At 40.9% G+C, this 15,697-nt stretch overlaps 1 protein-coding gene across 9 annotated transcripts in view; it reads left to right on the top strand.

Moving 5' to 3' along the window:
- Window positions 1–15,697, top strand: part of raraa (retinoic acid receptor, alpha a) — a 534,959-nt gene that overhangs the window by 55,817 nt on the left and 463,445 nt on the right. For 7 of the 9 annotated variants that reach the window (XM_078529303.1, XM_078529300.1, XM_078529314.1 and 4 more), the window contains exon 2: window positions 13,406–13,505. The exons of the other annotated variants lie outside the window; for them this stretch is intronic. The gene's annotated coding sequence lies outside the window, so the exon portion shown is untranslated. The remainder of the gene's footprint in view (window positions 1–13,405; window positions 13,506–15,697) is intronic. 9 annotated transcript variants of the gene reach the window in all.

The following is a 15,697-nucleotide window of genomic DNA, read 5'->3' on the forward strand; positions in this document are numbered from 1 at the left end:
CCCGAGAGGTCTTGCTTTTTAGTCTACTGCCTAACTCCCTGAATTCTTGATGCAAGACCTCATCCGCCTTTCTACCAATGTCATTGGTACCAGCATGTACCATGACCTCTGCCTTATCACCCTCCCCCTTCAGGATGCCCTGCAGCCATTCAGTGACAGCCCGGATCCTGACACCAGGGAGGCAACATACCATCCTGGAGTCACGCTGACGGCCACAGTAGCCCCTATCTGTTCCCCTGACTATAGAATTCCCTATTACTATTGCTCTTCTTCCCTTCCTCCCCTCCTGTACAGACAGGCTGCTTGTGGTTCCAAAAGCTTGGCTCTGTCCGCACTCCCTGGAGGAACCAGCGGCCTCATCAGCCGCCAGAATGGAATACTGATTTGCAAGCGGGACCCCAGGGGACTCCTGAACTACCTGCCTGTTTCTCTTGGACTGCCTGGTGGTCACCCATTCCCTTCCTTCCTCAAGTCCCTTCATTTGCGGTGTGACCACCTCTCTAAACATGCTATCCACGATGCTCTCAGACTCGCAGATGCTCCACAGTGTCCCCAGCCACTGTTCCAGCTCTGAAACCTGAGCTTCCAGCCTCTACTGCTGCAGCAGGGCAAGACCCATGCACTGAAGATTTAAGAAGTTGGATAGCAAGGAAAAAATGCTAAGAGCACCTCGTCCCCAATGCACCGAATTCCCATTGTGCACCAAATTGCCAGTACCCACTCTGGCTGTGCCTTACTCAGGATGAGCTCTCCCCACTGTTCGTGTGCAAGAAGATGAGTTTTTACAACAATCGATAGTTTCAAGGTCATTATTACTGAGACTAGCTTTATGTTCCAGATTTTATTAACTGAATTCAGATTCTACCAGCTGCTGGGGTGGGATTTGAACCCATGTCCCTGGAGCGTTAGCCTTGGACCTCTGGATTACTAGCTCAGTAACATTACCACTGCACCATGATCTCACCACATTCAGCATGTGGCCCACATGATTAATGGTACACCTGCCTATGACTGAGGAAGGGAGAATGCTAAAGAGGCCAGATTCAGAAGAACAGAATATTTGGGGCCTTGGGAGCAATGATGGGGGTGGAGGGGTGCAGTCGATGTAAGGCTGCTGGAGGTTACAGAGAGAGGTAGGGGCAAGGACATGAAGGAATTTAAATACAGGAATGAGAATTTTAAATTTAAGGCGTTAGTGTGCAGGGAGCCAATGTAGGCCAACAAGCATAATAATGATGGGTGAATGGGGCTTGGTGTGAGTTAGGATAGGGCAGCAGAGTTTAGATGAGCTCAAGTTTATGGAGATGTAAGATGGGAGGCTAGCCAGGAGAACATTGGAATCGTTGAACCTGGAGGTAACAAAGCATGATGAGGGGTTCAACAACATATGCGCTGAGACAAGGGTGGGTGGGGATGGGTGATATTGCAGAGATGGAAGTGCATGGTTTTAGTGATGGAGATGATTTCAGCTTGAGAGCAGTATTTGACCGACCATGCAAATCATATTTACTTTCTTCGCCTCAAGAGCACTAAACAGTCTGATTGAGAACAGGAGACGCACTGTGTAAGGAATTACTTTGGAAGGCTCTCTTTTGCTCACTCAAGCAAACGCTGTTGGCTTACCAGTGTGGTACGCCACTAAATTAAAGTTTATTGATTTTTCTTTGAAGATTTTGACACATTAGTGAAAAGGGAAAATAACATGGTCCAAGCTTTAGACAACCATATGAATGGATTTTCCTATCCTTCCATTGTGTTTTACCTTACAGTTATAAGAGTGCTAATAAAGGCTGGCTTGTTGGGGCATTTGCCCTACAATTGGGGCTGGACTCAAACAGGGTCAGAACTTAATGAAGTGTATATATTGTCTGGGAGCTACCACAGAACTGCAGGAACTAGGTGAGCAATAAAAGTCTCTTTTGGGGAAAATTAGTTTGCAGTGTGGGCTACCAAATAATTACTTTGCCGAAAGAAAGGTTATTTTGTTTCTGTCACCTAAGCATATGTGAATTGTTCATTATTAATTGCAATAACAACCTCATTGAGGAATCTACTTTGTAGGTAGGTCAGACGACTCAGTTAAGATACAGGGTGGTGCAGCCAGCATTTGGAACATCTCCGGTTGTGCCAAGTTGTACTTCAATGGCTGTCAAGCTCTTTGAGATGTCCTGAGGTTGTGCAAAGCAAGATAAAAATGCTTTCTTGCCTTTCTACTCTTCTCACACACCCCCCTCCCCCCCCGCCATCCCAAAATGTATTCCATTGTTAATGTAATTGTAGGGACAGAGCATGCCTCCATGATAAGAGAGGTTATAGCTGATTACGTAGGAAGGAGCAAATATCAAACTATCAGATCAATTAATAGAAAAGAGCCAAAAACTGTCAATACTCTTGCTAACCTGATTTATTTATAGGGTGGTACTTAAAAATAGGGTCGGGAGGAACAATGAACTCTGCAATGTTAAGTCTCTAAACTTAAATATAGCATTTTATTTAGAGTGCTCATCCGTCTGAGTTGGAAGTTTGTGGGTTCAAATGCCACTCTGGAGAGTTGAGCACATAAACTACATTGATACTCCATGTTATGGACTTGATTTTCCAGACAGGTTTCTCAATAGAAACACTAAACTTTATTTACAGGCTGCAGCAGCAGTTACATGCTTCCATCAAGCTCCACAACTAGAAGAAGAACTCCCACTCTTAAGGTTCCCCTCGCTTAGAACTGATTCGTTCATACTGTCACATGATACTATACAATACAATAAGTCTTAAAGCTACAGTCACTACATTTCTTATAGCTACAAGTATTAAACTCCAGCACAGCACTGTCGGAGGTGTTGTCGTTCAGATTAAACATTAAACCGAGGCTCTATCTGCCTTTTCATGTGGATTTAAAAGATTCCATGGTACTATTTTGAAAAGCGGCAGTTATTCCCAGTGTCTGGCTAACATTAATCCCTCAACTAATACCAGTTTGTTTGTGGATGCTTGTTGTGCTGCTACATTTTCCACATTACAATAGTATCATTAACTGTAAGGTGCTTTGAAATATCTTGAGTTGTGAAACACTTTGTGTAATTGCAAGTCTTTCTATCAAGTCTGTATTCAGAGAGTCTCCTTTGAAGGCGACTCATTTAAGTGATTATATACAGATCAATTCCTACTAACCCAACAGCATAAAAATGGACAGAGGAATATAAACTTTTATGAGTATGTGTGGGATTTTGACAAGCAACTTAAAAAAATTTCTTCTTGCATTTATGTAGCACATTTAGTGTGCAAAGTGTAAAAGAGAATTCACTTAGTGACCAGAGGAACTAGAACACCAATTTGGTTATGAAGACCAGCCTTTCTGAGGTGAGTTGAGCGATACAAATACGCATGTTCTGTTATTCATTCTCAGAATGTAGGCATTGCAGACAAGTTTGGCATCTATTCCCCATTCTTCATTGTTCTGAGAAAGTGTTGGTGGGCCTTCGTCTGGGATTAATATAGCTGAATGGCCTGCTAAAGCCCTGCAGGGAGGCCCACATAATTAGTTGAATGCTCCTCCTGAACCCAAGTTGAAATAACACTGGAAAACCTCAGCAGGTCTGGCAGCATCTGTGGAGAGAGAAACAGAGTTAACATTTCGACTCCTATTAATTACCTACTAATGTGGACTCTCTTCCATTTAATTAAGCCCCTTGACAAGCAACTACAGCCATGGGTAAATTGCTGAGAAGTTAGCTGCTTTGAAATTTCTCCAATGCCCAAAAGCAATTGAGTGAAAACTCCAGGATATCAATCTAAGATTGCAATCGACATTATTCTGTTTTCCTCTACAAATGACATTATCTTGGCCTCAAAAGGAGCAAAATCGGATGTGTTGAAATTACATGGTGCTATAATAATAATCAAACACTGAATGCGTTCATCTGAAATTCCATTGTCTGCTATTTTACCAGAGGCATTAACCTAATGTATTTGAAATGATTTAACACTGATGCTGAAAAATCAAAGGGAGTTCAGAAGAATGCATTAAGCACTTGCACACTATTGACCTGCAGTGTGCTATCCAAACATATTGTATCCTTCCTTCCTTTCTTAACCATCCAGCTCCATTTTAAAGGAGATAATTGATGTATCATCAGCTGTTTTTTAATGGGAGTTTATTGTAAATATCTCCAACTCTGCAGGGGAGAAAATTCTTCTGATCTGGTGTCTTGCTTGAGGCTTGTGAAGTTTGTAATCATGTCCTCTATTTTTGTGATCACAGCTTTAAGTAGCCTACTTACGTCTGCATTAGACATGATTTGCAACAATTTAATGACTCCTCCAGAGCAATCACATAATAATTGGAAACATGTTGGGGTATCTATAAAGAAGAAAAAAAAATATAGACATTGAAGAAAATGATCTTATTTTCTCTTTCAGAACTAAAAACAAACTTTACTTGGAGCTTTTGGTTCTGCCCATGGTTATTTTACAATTTTCTTACCTCATTTTCCCAAGCCATTGTTTCCCCATGATCCACATTTTCTCATTAAAAATAATTCTTGTATTTAATAGAGCCTCTAATAATATTAAAATATCTGAATGCTACACACAATAAGTTAGTTAGTGCAGTGGTTGTTGTGCGGGGATGGACGGGCAGCAACTTGGAAACCTGACCCCAGGCATCTTCCAATGCTGCTGTTCCATCGGGGAATAATAGTGGCTGGATTGGGTGAATGCCTCTCGTGATGTGGCTGTACTGGCTCTCGTACTGCTTGCTGTTGTTGGACAAAATACATTGGGACAGTTAGAAATGTTGGCACCGAGGAACGTTTTTATTTAGTTTGTTTCACAAAACATTTTAAGCGTGCGTTTTGTGTGCACTATTGGCATCTTACATGTTGGGCCCATCATTTTCCATGGATCTCAGCCATTACATAGCTCTTTGGCTATTATAATGGCAATCCCTGAAGCAGGAGGAGAGGAGTCTGTATAGCTCCAACTAACATAGGGTTTTATAATCTACCTCAGAGCCATGAAAAACATGTAGCTTATTGATTGGCAGATCAGAAATTCAAGTATTTCCTTTCAGAATTGGTTTCACACTTTGGAGTAAAATGCAGATTGTGCGATTCCAAATTAAAAGCAGAATTCACATTTGTGTTCCAAAGTCAGAAATATTTTTTAAAAAAAGTTTAACATATTACTGAAGCCTTCAACCTTTCTTGAAACCAGCTGTTTTACTACGTGTGACTATATTACCATAACCGTTTATAAATTTTGAGGGAGGGGTGGTGCAAGGTTTTCTGGATACGAGTGAACACAAACTAGCAAAAATGCAGGGAGCATTAAAGTGCCCCACCCACTAAGCGCACAAAAGTGAAACAGCAAATATAGCTGTTTAGCTATAGTGTAAAAGCTTATTTGATTGCATTGAAAAGGAAAAATAGCAAGCAGGACTTGGAAAAAGTGCAATTTTTGCTAAACTCTATGGATAATGATTGAATCCAGGATTGTCCATTGATAAATGGCTTTGTCTAATCTTCATTAAGTCTAGGTTCCAGTTACTCTCTGAATCTGCTGTTTTAACCATAATTAAAGGATGAGGCGCTTGCATTTCAATTCTTCTTATACCCTTCACAATGTACAAACAATTAATTTTTTTTGGAGTGCAGAGAATTGTAATGTAAATAAACAGTTCGGCAAATCACCAATCAAGCTGCCTAAATATTTTCATCTGACGATTTGGTGCACATATCCTTCATATTTTTTGGGGGGGTGGTGCGAGTGGCCAGGAATGGTGTACCCTGAATCTTTAGAGAGAATGCTGATGCACAAGGATTAATCACTATCTTGTTGTATGCAACTTTTTATTTTAAAAAATTAAATGCCTGATTATGACCAGAACTGCACAGTGTTTTTTAAGTATGATCTCTGAGCAAATTCTGCAGTTATTAGACCTTGTAATTAGGCAAGACTATAATTTTTTTTCCTTTTTTTTTCCCCTTAGAAGATCCCTCTTATTCCATGTAGGATGGTTCGCCTGTTCCAAAAGGAAGTAGCAGGATTTGTGCAAGAGTGACCAAACCATCAAATTTTCTTTTCCTTGAAAGGAAGTATTGGCATCTCTGCACCCTTCTGCACACCCTAATTCCTTGCAAAATTGAAGTTTACAAAATTGACATTGAGTAAACTTGCTCACTGAAACTGGTGGTGATGTAGAATTGCCATTGTGAATTCTATCATAGGATCACAAAACAGTTAAGAGATGAGGGAGTTCAGTCAATGTTATGTTCATAAGACATAGGAGCAGAAATTAGGCCATTCGGCCCATCGAGTCTCCTCCGCCATTCAATCGTGGCTGATATGTTTCTCAACCCCATTCTCCCGCCTTCTCCCTGTAACCTTTGATCCCCTTACTAATCAAGAACCTATCTATCTCGGTCTTAAATGCACTCAATGACCTGGCCTCCACAGCTTTCTGTGGCAATAAATTCCATAGATTCATCACTGTCTGGCTAAAGAAGTTTCTCCTCATCTCTGTTCTAAAAGGTCTTCCCTTTACTCTGAGGCTGTGCCTTCGGGTCCTAGTCTCTCCTACCAATGGAAACATCTTCCCCACGTCCACTCTATCCAGGCCTTTCAGTATTCTGTAAGTTTCAATCAGATCCCCCCTCATCCTTCTAAACTCCATTGAGTATAGACCCAGAGTCCTCAAACGTTCCTCATATGTTAAGCCTTTCATTCCTGGGATCGTTCTCGTTAACCTCCTCTGGACCCTCTCCAGGGTCAGCACATCCTTCCTGAGATACAGGGCCCAAAATTGCTCACAATATTCTAAATGTGGTCTGACCAGAGCCTTATAAAGCCTCAGCAGCACATCCCTGCTTTTATATTCTAGTCCTCTCGAAATAAATACCAACATTGCATTTGCCTTCCTAACTACCGACTCAACCTGCAAGTTAACCTTAAGAGAATCCTGGACTAAGACTCCCATGTCCCTTTGCACTCCAGACTTCTGAATTCTCTCCCCATTTAGAAAATAGTCTATGCCTCTATTCTTCCTACCAAAGTGCATGACCTCACACTTTCCCACATTTGTATTCCATCTGTCACTTCTTTGCCCATTCTCCTAACCTGTTTAAATCCTTCTGCAGCCTCCCCGCCTCCTCAATACTACCTGTCCCTCCTCCTATCTTTGTATCATCTGCAAACTTAGCCAGAATGCCCTCAGTTCCTTCATCTAGATCATTAATGTATAAAGTGAAAAGTTGTGGTCCCAACACTGACCCCTGCGGAACTCCACTAGTCACCGGCCGCCATCCTGAGAAGGACCCCCTTATCCCCACTCTCTGCCTCCTGCCAGACAGCCAATCTTCTATCCATGCTAGTACCTTGCCTCTAACACCATGGGCTCTTATCTTACTGAGCAGCCTCCTGTGCAGCACCTTGTCAAAGGCCTTCTGGAAGTCCAAGTAGATAACATCTATTGGCTCCCCTTGTCTAACCTACTCGTTACCCCTTCAAAGAATTCTAACAGATTTGTCAGGCATGACCTCCCCTTGATGAAAACATGCTGACTTTGCCCTATTTTACCATGCACTTCCAAGTATTCTGAAATCTCATCCTTAATAATGGACTTGAAAATATGACCAACGACCGAGATCAGGCTAATCGGCCTGTAATTTCCCATCTTTTGCCTCATTCTCTTCTTAAACAGGGGGGTTACATTAGCGATTTTCCAGTCCTCTGGGAACCTCCCTGACTCCAGTGATTCCTGAAAGATCACCACTAACGCCTCCACTATCTCTTCAGCAATGTCCTTCAGAAATCTGGGGTGTAATCCATCTGATCCAGGTGATTTATCCACCTTCAGACCTTTCAGTTTTCCTAGCACCTTCTCCTTGGCAATGGCCACCATACTCACCTCTGCCCCCCGACTCTCTTGAACTTTGGGGATGTTACTCGTGTCTTCCACCATGAAGACTGACGCAAAGTACCTATTCAGTTCCTCCGCCATTTCTTTGTTCCCCACTACTACTTCTCCAGCGTCATTTTCCAGTGGCCCAATGTCCACTTTTGCCTCTCTCTCACCCTTTATATATCTAAAAAAACTCTTGCAATCTTCTTTTATATTACTGGCTAGTTTACCCTCATAGTGAATCTTCTCCCTCCTTGTTTCTTTTTTAGTTGTCCTTTGTTGGTCTTTGTAGGCTTCCCAATCCCCTGGTTTCCCACTGCTCTTCGCCGCATTGTATGCCTTCTCTTTAGCTCTTATGCTGTCCCTGACTTCCCTTGTCAGCATGGTTGCCTTGTCCTCTCTTTAGTATGCTTCTTCTTCCTAGGGATGAATTTTTGTTGTGTCTCCCAAATTACTCCCAGAAACTCCTGCCATTGCTGTTCCACTGTCTTTCCTACTAGGCTCATCTCCCAGTCAATTCTGGCCAGCTCCTCCCTCATGCCTCTGTAGTTGCCTTTATTCAATTGTGATACCGTTACATCTGATTCCAGCTTTTTCCTCTCAAATTGCAGGGTAAATTCTATCATATTATGGTCACTTCCTCCTAAGGGTTCCTTCACCTTAAGCTCCCTTATCAAATCTGCCTCATTACACATCACTAAATCTAGAATTGCCTTTTCCTTAGTGGGCTCCACCACAAGTTGCTCCAAAAAGCCATCTCGTAGACATTCCACAAATTCCTTTTCTTGGGATCCACTACCCACCTGATTTTCCCAGTGTACCTGCATATTGAAATCCCCCATGATCACTGTACCCTTGCCTTTCTTACACACCTTTTCTATCTCCTGGTGTATCTTGTGCCCCACATCCTGACTACTGTTAGGTAGCCTGTACATAACTCCCATTATGGTTTTTTTATCTTTGCGGTTCCTCAACTCTACCCGCACAGATTCTACATCATCTGACCCTATGTCGTTTCATGCTATCGATTTAATTTCATGAACATGGAAAGCTTTTAAAAGTCCTTTAGCGTTTAATTGGATATTAGATAAGTCCAGGGTTTTCATCTCCACTCCTATATCCAAGTGTCCATTCCACTAAAGTTGCTAAGTAATAATATACAATTTGTTATTTGAATTTTGTAACTTTGAGCAATGGTGCATTCTTTACAGAGGGAATGTGAGGAAGCAATGTGGATCTATGTTACATCCTACATTTGGCCTCATTCCTCATTTCCCCATTTCACAGACCAACTCTGCTGTGGTGACAGATATTATTGACTCCTCTGCCACTCCGGGTGATCTGATAGATGTGGAGGGTAGGTTGTACGGGGACCCTTCTCTTCACATGAAATGGTAAAAGTGAAATTCTATCTTAAAGGTAAATGTTCTGGCCAAATTACTGGAAGGGGGTGGAATTCTGCTTATTCCTGTGAGAGGGCGCAAATGTTGAGAAAATGAATGAATGTAAACCTTGATAGAGATAATTGATATAGGTCTGTGCATGGAAGTAACCTCTTAAAAAGTAAAATTTCAATGTGGGATTAATTCTGCAGTATGGTGTATCAGCTGCAAAAACAGAAATGCTGGAAACACACAGAAACTCCTTCAGTGTCTATTAAGAGAAAAGACTATGTTATGGGTCGGTATGATGCACTGCTGAGCATCTGGAGTGACATTGCCAAAGGAATTGGCCGAATGTGTTTGGCCCGTTTTCTTAGCGCTTGAAAATTTAGGGACGCGAGTAAGTCATTCAGCTGGTACCTCTTACATCTAACTTTCCGATCGCAGCATCTTGCTGCACCTTTAACAACTGCAAATGTTTTTGCTCCTATTGTTTTGCCAGGTTGTTCTGTGGCTTGGGGAAAGAAACCTCCCGGAAATAGGGTTAAAATAGAGTACACAATTGTGTGTTTATCATCATTAAAATCGAGTTTGTGTCTTCGCTGCCAGAAGCAGTCATCACTGTTGGTAGAAGCAGCTACTGGCGTGCTCAGCTGATGCTGCAATTGTACATGTCTTCAGATCCTTTTTTTTGGCTGGTAAAGGCTGAATTGACATGGATCAAAACTTAAACTTACATGAACAACATCATTTTACATCTTTAATCTCCTAATTTATTACAAGCATCTTTAAATTAAGTGGAGTGAAGTTCTCCATGAAGGACATGGACAAAACTTGGTCTTTTGTTATGGACTGGTCTGGGAAGAGTTTTCTTATGGAAGCATTCTGAATATGAACTACAGGAAAGATCCAATAAAAAACTGAATACGGTATTTTCAAATATAACCTGTTTAGGCAAGTTCTGCTGATGTAATGAAACAGGATAGGGACTTTTAGTATAAGATAGCACAGTCTCTTAAGATTGTTTGAAATTCCTCTGTATTAAAACACTTATTTACTTCTGGCAATGCAAATTGCACTGATTGCAAATGGAAAGGAGTAACAAATGGAAGCAAATTATGGACCATTTTTTGGCAGGGGGGCTACTTCATCACTTGTGTGCAATGAATACAGGCAAATTAGGTAGTGAAGAGCACGTGGCCCTAAGGGAGTAGGACTGATTTTTCAATCCATTTAAATTAAGAATGAATGGAGGAAAAAACGAAATGGCTCTGTTATGGCTGTGCTTATTTCCTACTCAATTTTCTTAAATTTGCTGTCGATCCAGTAACTCCAAGTGCAGGACCAGGAAAATCTGCCTTTATCTGTTTTCCAATTTAGTAAAAGCTAACTCTCGAGTCCAGACTTTACAGAAGACAAATTAGGTTACTATATTTTCATAATGTATTTTGAAATGCATTACAGATTTATTGAACCATTACCTATTATTTAGGGTGGTAAAAAGTTTTCAGTAAAGTACAATGGTTGATAGGTGTAGTTTTTGTAATGTATCCACTTGAGCTGTAAAAGAAAACGCCTGGTAGTGGTATTATAGGCTGTTTTCTGCCGTACTCGGAAAGAACAATTTTAATCGTGCAGCGCTCAAGTAAAAGTGATTGCAGGTTTGGTGCTGGTGTTATTGGGAGAAATTTGAGGTGACGTGCATCATTTAAGCATGTTGCACGGCATTTATGTATATTATCTCTATTGCTACTTTTTCTGTACCACAATGGTGCCAAAATACCAAATGTGTCTAGCAATAGCACTGAGGTATTTTTTCTTTTAAAATTTACTTGAAGCCAGTTTTGCAGTTTCTAACATGAATTGAGTGCTGAAAAGTAAATTTATTCTGCTGAGAAATTAGATTTACTTTTCAATACTTTACAAAATGACCACAGTGAAAGCTACAAAAACATGCATGTATTTTCATAAATTGGCAGGGGACTAGTTTAAATTCTTAGCTTGTGACTCATTGACAGTGTAAATTGTGTATGAATATACATTTTCAAATCTGAAATTGGGAAGGAGCTGAAGTGGAACTAGTTTCCCTATTACTACAGATTTGTGGTAAGTCAACATAGTTAAAATGCGTTTATATGCATCTAATATTTATAGTGTCAATGAGTCAGAGTTGGTAATGTAAACTAGCTCCCTGACAAGTTATTAAAATTGTATCGCCCTATGACTTAACTGTTTCACTTCAAGACTTGGGGAGATATTAAAGTACCCACCACATCAATAATAAATCAGACTAGGAGTACTTCTGAAGGATAACTTGCAGAACTGCCTACTGTAGAACTGAGCAGTTCAGGTCTGGAAGTTCCCAGTTCAAATCCTTGGTAACTTACCTGATTTTGGCCAGAATGGAGACAGGTGTTCTACCATTGCCTTGGGCTAAGGAAGGGGGAAAAATTCAGCCAGGGTTCCCACTTCTGATCATTGCCCAGTGACCCCTGCTGAAAAGTATATGGGAATGTTGCCGAGGCAGGGATTGGGTGAGCTGTGAGGTCTCCCATGTTGGATTAACCTGCAAATTCTTGTGTTGGTTTCCTTCAAAGCGCAGCAAAGTACAACAATCAGTTTTATAGTTTCAAATATGTTAGTAGATCTTATTTTAATTTATTTTGTTGAAAAGCTATATATTACTTCAACTCTTGTTGAAGTATGTTCAGCTGTTGTCTATCATATTCTGTGGCTTTATTTTTAAACTCTGCAGTTTATTAGCAGGGTACTACACTACTGTACGTGCAGGCTGGCATGTGCAGTTGTGTTCAGTGTATAGCACTGGATTTTGAGAGAGCTTTGAACTCAGTTACAGTTACATTCAAGGGATATTGAACTCCATGGTGAATCAGTGCTGGCAGGCTTTAAACTGGCAGGAGCTATGTATTTTTTGGCCTGGAAATGGATTTCACAATGTCTAGGAGAAACACACTGTTCTTCTGTTGGATCTGTGGGGAACATAAACAATAAAACAAACAGACAGAGAGGGGCCCAGGCTTTTTTTAAAAAAACTTAGCAGTTCAGTGTGTGTCAATATATTTCACTTTTCATTTTGACTTGTTTTTATTGTGCATGAAAGTGGAGCACCTATGTTGTAATCGTGTATCATTTAATGTCACGCATGTTGCATTGGTGAGATGCAAAAGAACGACGGAATTGGCCTGTTTTTGATGCATTTGCTTGCCTGTTTTAAAGTTAACATTTTAATTACACTAGGGAAATATTACAAACACAGCAATTAAAAAATCATCAGGAGCAGAAGTTTTGCTTTTATTTCACTTGTGAAAATATTTGGATTTTTAAAAAAGTCTGTGCAGTGTATATTGATTTAGACTCTATACTCTGCCCTCATACTCTTTAATGAAATTCTCCACGTATAGTGGTCTTCGACATAATGTTTGCCTCAAGAAATGCTGCTGCTGTAAACATTGTATTTATAGTGTCCGCATTTTGCGAGGAAATTAGACACTGTCATTCGTAATTTCCTAGCAAAGTACAGTCATTAGGGATTTTTATTCTAAAAGATTGACATTAAAAATGTAAATCTGTCTTCTCTTTTTAGATACTTTGAGACTTACTCAGTATTTTCAACATTTTCTGTTTTTACTTAGGGGTTATCGAAATTACTGTTGCATTGCTAATGTCTGTATTTCCCCAAAAGCACATCCCCCGAAATAATATTTTATGCCGCATTCCTGCCTCAGGCCATCTGCTGCTGAAAGCATCGTCACTTCCATTCTCACCTCTGGCTTTACCGTTCCAATGCTCTGACAACTTCAGTTCATCCAAAAAGCCTGATGCCCACATCTGACCCTGCTCATCACCCTTGTCTTGCTTCCACTGCCCCGATGTCTCCAACTTCCTTTCCTTTAAATGACCATCCCTGTAGCTGCCTCCTCCCCTCACCTCGCTTAATATCTCCTCTGATTTGGTGACTGTTTTTGCATCTTGAGACTACTTTTCTATGCTGAAGATGCTGTATGAATGTAACTTTTAGTTGTTGGTAACATTTTCACCAGAAATAAACTGCATTGACTTTAAGGTGTCTGCATTGGTTCAGTTTCTCCTTTTACTTTCTTTGCAGCATTTGAAACTTTACACGAATCAGTAATGAGCTGTTGACATCTGCTTTGACTTTGTCTCCTGTTTGATTGGACATTTAATTTGAGTGCGCGCACACTCAGGTAAGCAAGTAGAAATTAACTGCTCTGTTTATTATGAGAGCTGTAACAAAATTATCAGCCCTAATTTTGTTGTAGTAATGATGACACAACTGTCAGCGTTCACTCTCATTGCCCTTCTAAAACTGATAGCAACCTCTGGAGACCACACATGCATGGTTAAGTGCAGAAATTCAGAATACTGTCAGTGTTTTTCTGTCTTCCAGACTGCAATCAATGGGAAATCTATGGACTGACAAGAACTTCTGCTCTTGCTTGTTGCATTGTGAAAACCCTTGACAAAGTTACACCTTGTTGAATGAGTGTAACTGCGTTTTTAACGATGTACTCGTCTAAGTTCATAATTACTGTCCCTGGAAAAACTAGTATCTGTGGAATGTCAAATTTCCTTAGGATAAAAAAAAATTCCATGCAATTTTAAAATCATTTTTTAAGTTTGATATTTCAATTTCTCCCTTTTTTATCATGTGTATGGCCTAATCGTTTATTTCACTATCTATAAAATTTAAAACGTTAGAAGTGAAGGGATTCAATGTTTGTTTTATATCTTTATTTGCTGTCTGTGAGAATACTTCAATGTGATTGGCTGCTTAGCCTGCTTGATTGTCATTGACTTATCAATTACATTGTTAAGGTTTGTTAATGTCAATTACATTGTAAAGGGAAACAGGTGATGGATGTTTCAACACATAATATGGGGTATTTTTTGTGAATACTAACTGTTTTCTCTGTGTGTATCATACAGAAGAAAAAAAGGCTTATTGGCTAGTTATCTCAAATGGTTAGAGCATGGTGCTAATAACGCCAAGTCCACAGGTTTGATCCACATACTGGGTCAGTTTGGCTTTTCCGAAAAAATTCATAGAGTCATTGAGGTCTACAGCACAGAAAAAGGCCCTTCGGCCCATCAAGTCTGTGCCAGTCAAACAAGTACCTAACTATTCTAGTCCCATTTTCCAGCACTAGGCCTATAGCCTTGGCATCGCAAGTGCACGTCCAAATACTTCTGAAATATTTTGAGGGTTTCTGCCTCTTCCACCCTTTCAGGCAGTGAGTTCCAGATTCCCACCACCGTCTGGATGAAAAAATTCTTCCTCACATCCCCTCTGAACCTCCTGCTCCTTACCTTAAGTCTATGCCCCCTGGTTATTGATCCCTCCACCAAGGGGAAAAGTTCCTTCCTGTCTACCCTATCTATGCCCCTCATAATTTTATACACCTCAATCATGTCCCCCCTCAATCTCCTCTGCTCCAAGGAAAATAACCCCAGTCTATCCAAACTCCCCTCATAACTAAAACTCTCCAGCCCAGGCAACATCCTGGTAAATCTCCTCTGCACTCTCTCTATGCAATCATATCATTCCTAGAATGCAGATTCCAAAACTACAAGCAGTACTCTAGCTGTGGCCTAACCAGCGTTTTATACAGTTCCAGCATAACTTCCGTGCTCTTATATTCTATGCCTCAGCTAATAAAGGCATTTATCCCATATGCCTTCTTAACCACCTTATCCACCTGTCTCGCTACCTTAAGGGACCGGTGGACACAGACACCAAGGTCCCTCTGATCCTCGGTACTTCCCGGGGTCCTACCATTCATTGTGTATTCCCATGCCTTGTTTGTCCTGCCCAAGTGCATCACCTCTCACTTATCCGGATTAAATTCCATTTGCCACCGGTCAGCCCATCTGACCAGCCCACCTATATCCTCCTGTAATCTAAGGCTACCCTCCTCACCATTTACCACCCCACCAATTTTTTGTGTCATCCGCAAACTTACTGATCAACCCTCCTACATTCAAGCCCAAATCGTTTATATATACCACAAACAGCAAGGGACCCAACACTGATCCCTGTGGGACCCCACTGGACACAGGCATCCAGTCACAAAAACACCCCTCGACCATCACCCCCTGCTTCCTGCCACTCAGCCAATTCTGGATCCAATTTGCCAAATTGCCTTGGATCCCATGTGCTCTTACCTTCATTATCAGTCTCCCATGCAGGACTTTACCAAAACCCTTGCTGAAGCCCAAGTAGGCTATGGTCAAATGCATTGCCCTCATCTACACACCTGATCACCTCTTCGAAAAATTCAATCAAATTGGTCAGACATGACCTCTCCTTAACAAAACCATGCTGACTGTCCTTGATTAGTTCCTGCCTTTCCAAGTGTAGATTAATTCTGTCCTTCAG

The sequence above is a fragment of the Cetorhinus maximus genome, chromosome 25 (assembly GCF_964194155.1).
Source record: "Cetorhinus maximus chromosome 25, sCetMax3.hap1.1, whole genome shotgun sequence".
Taxonomy (NCBI): domain Eukaryota; kingdom Metazoa; phylum Chordata; class Chondrichthyes; order Lamniformes; family Cetorhinidae; genus Cetorhinus; species Cetorhinus maximus.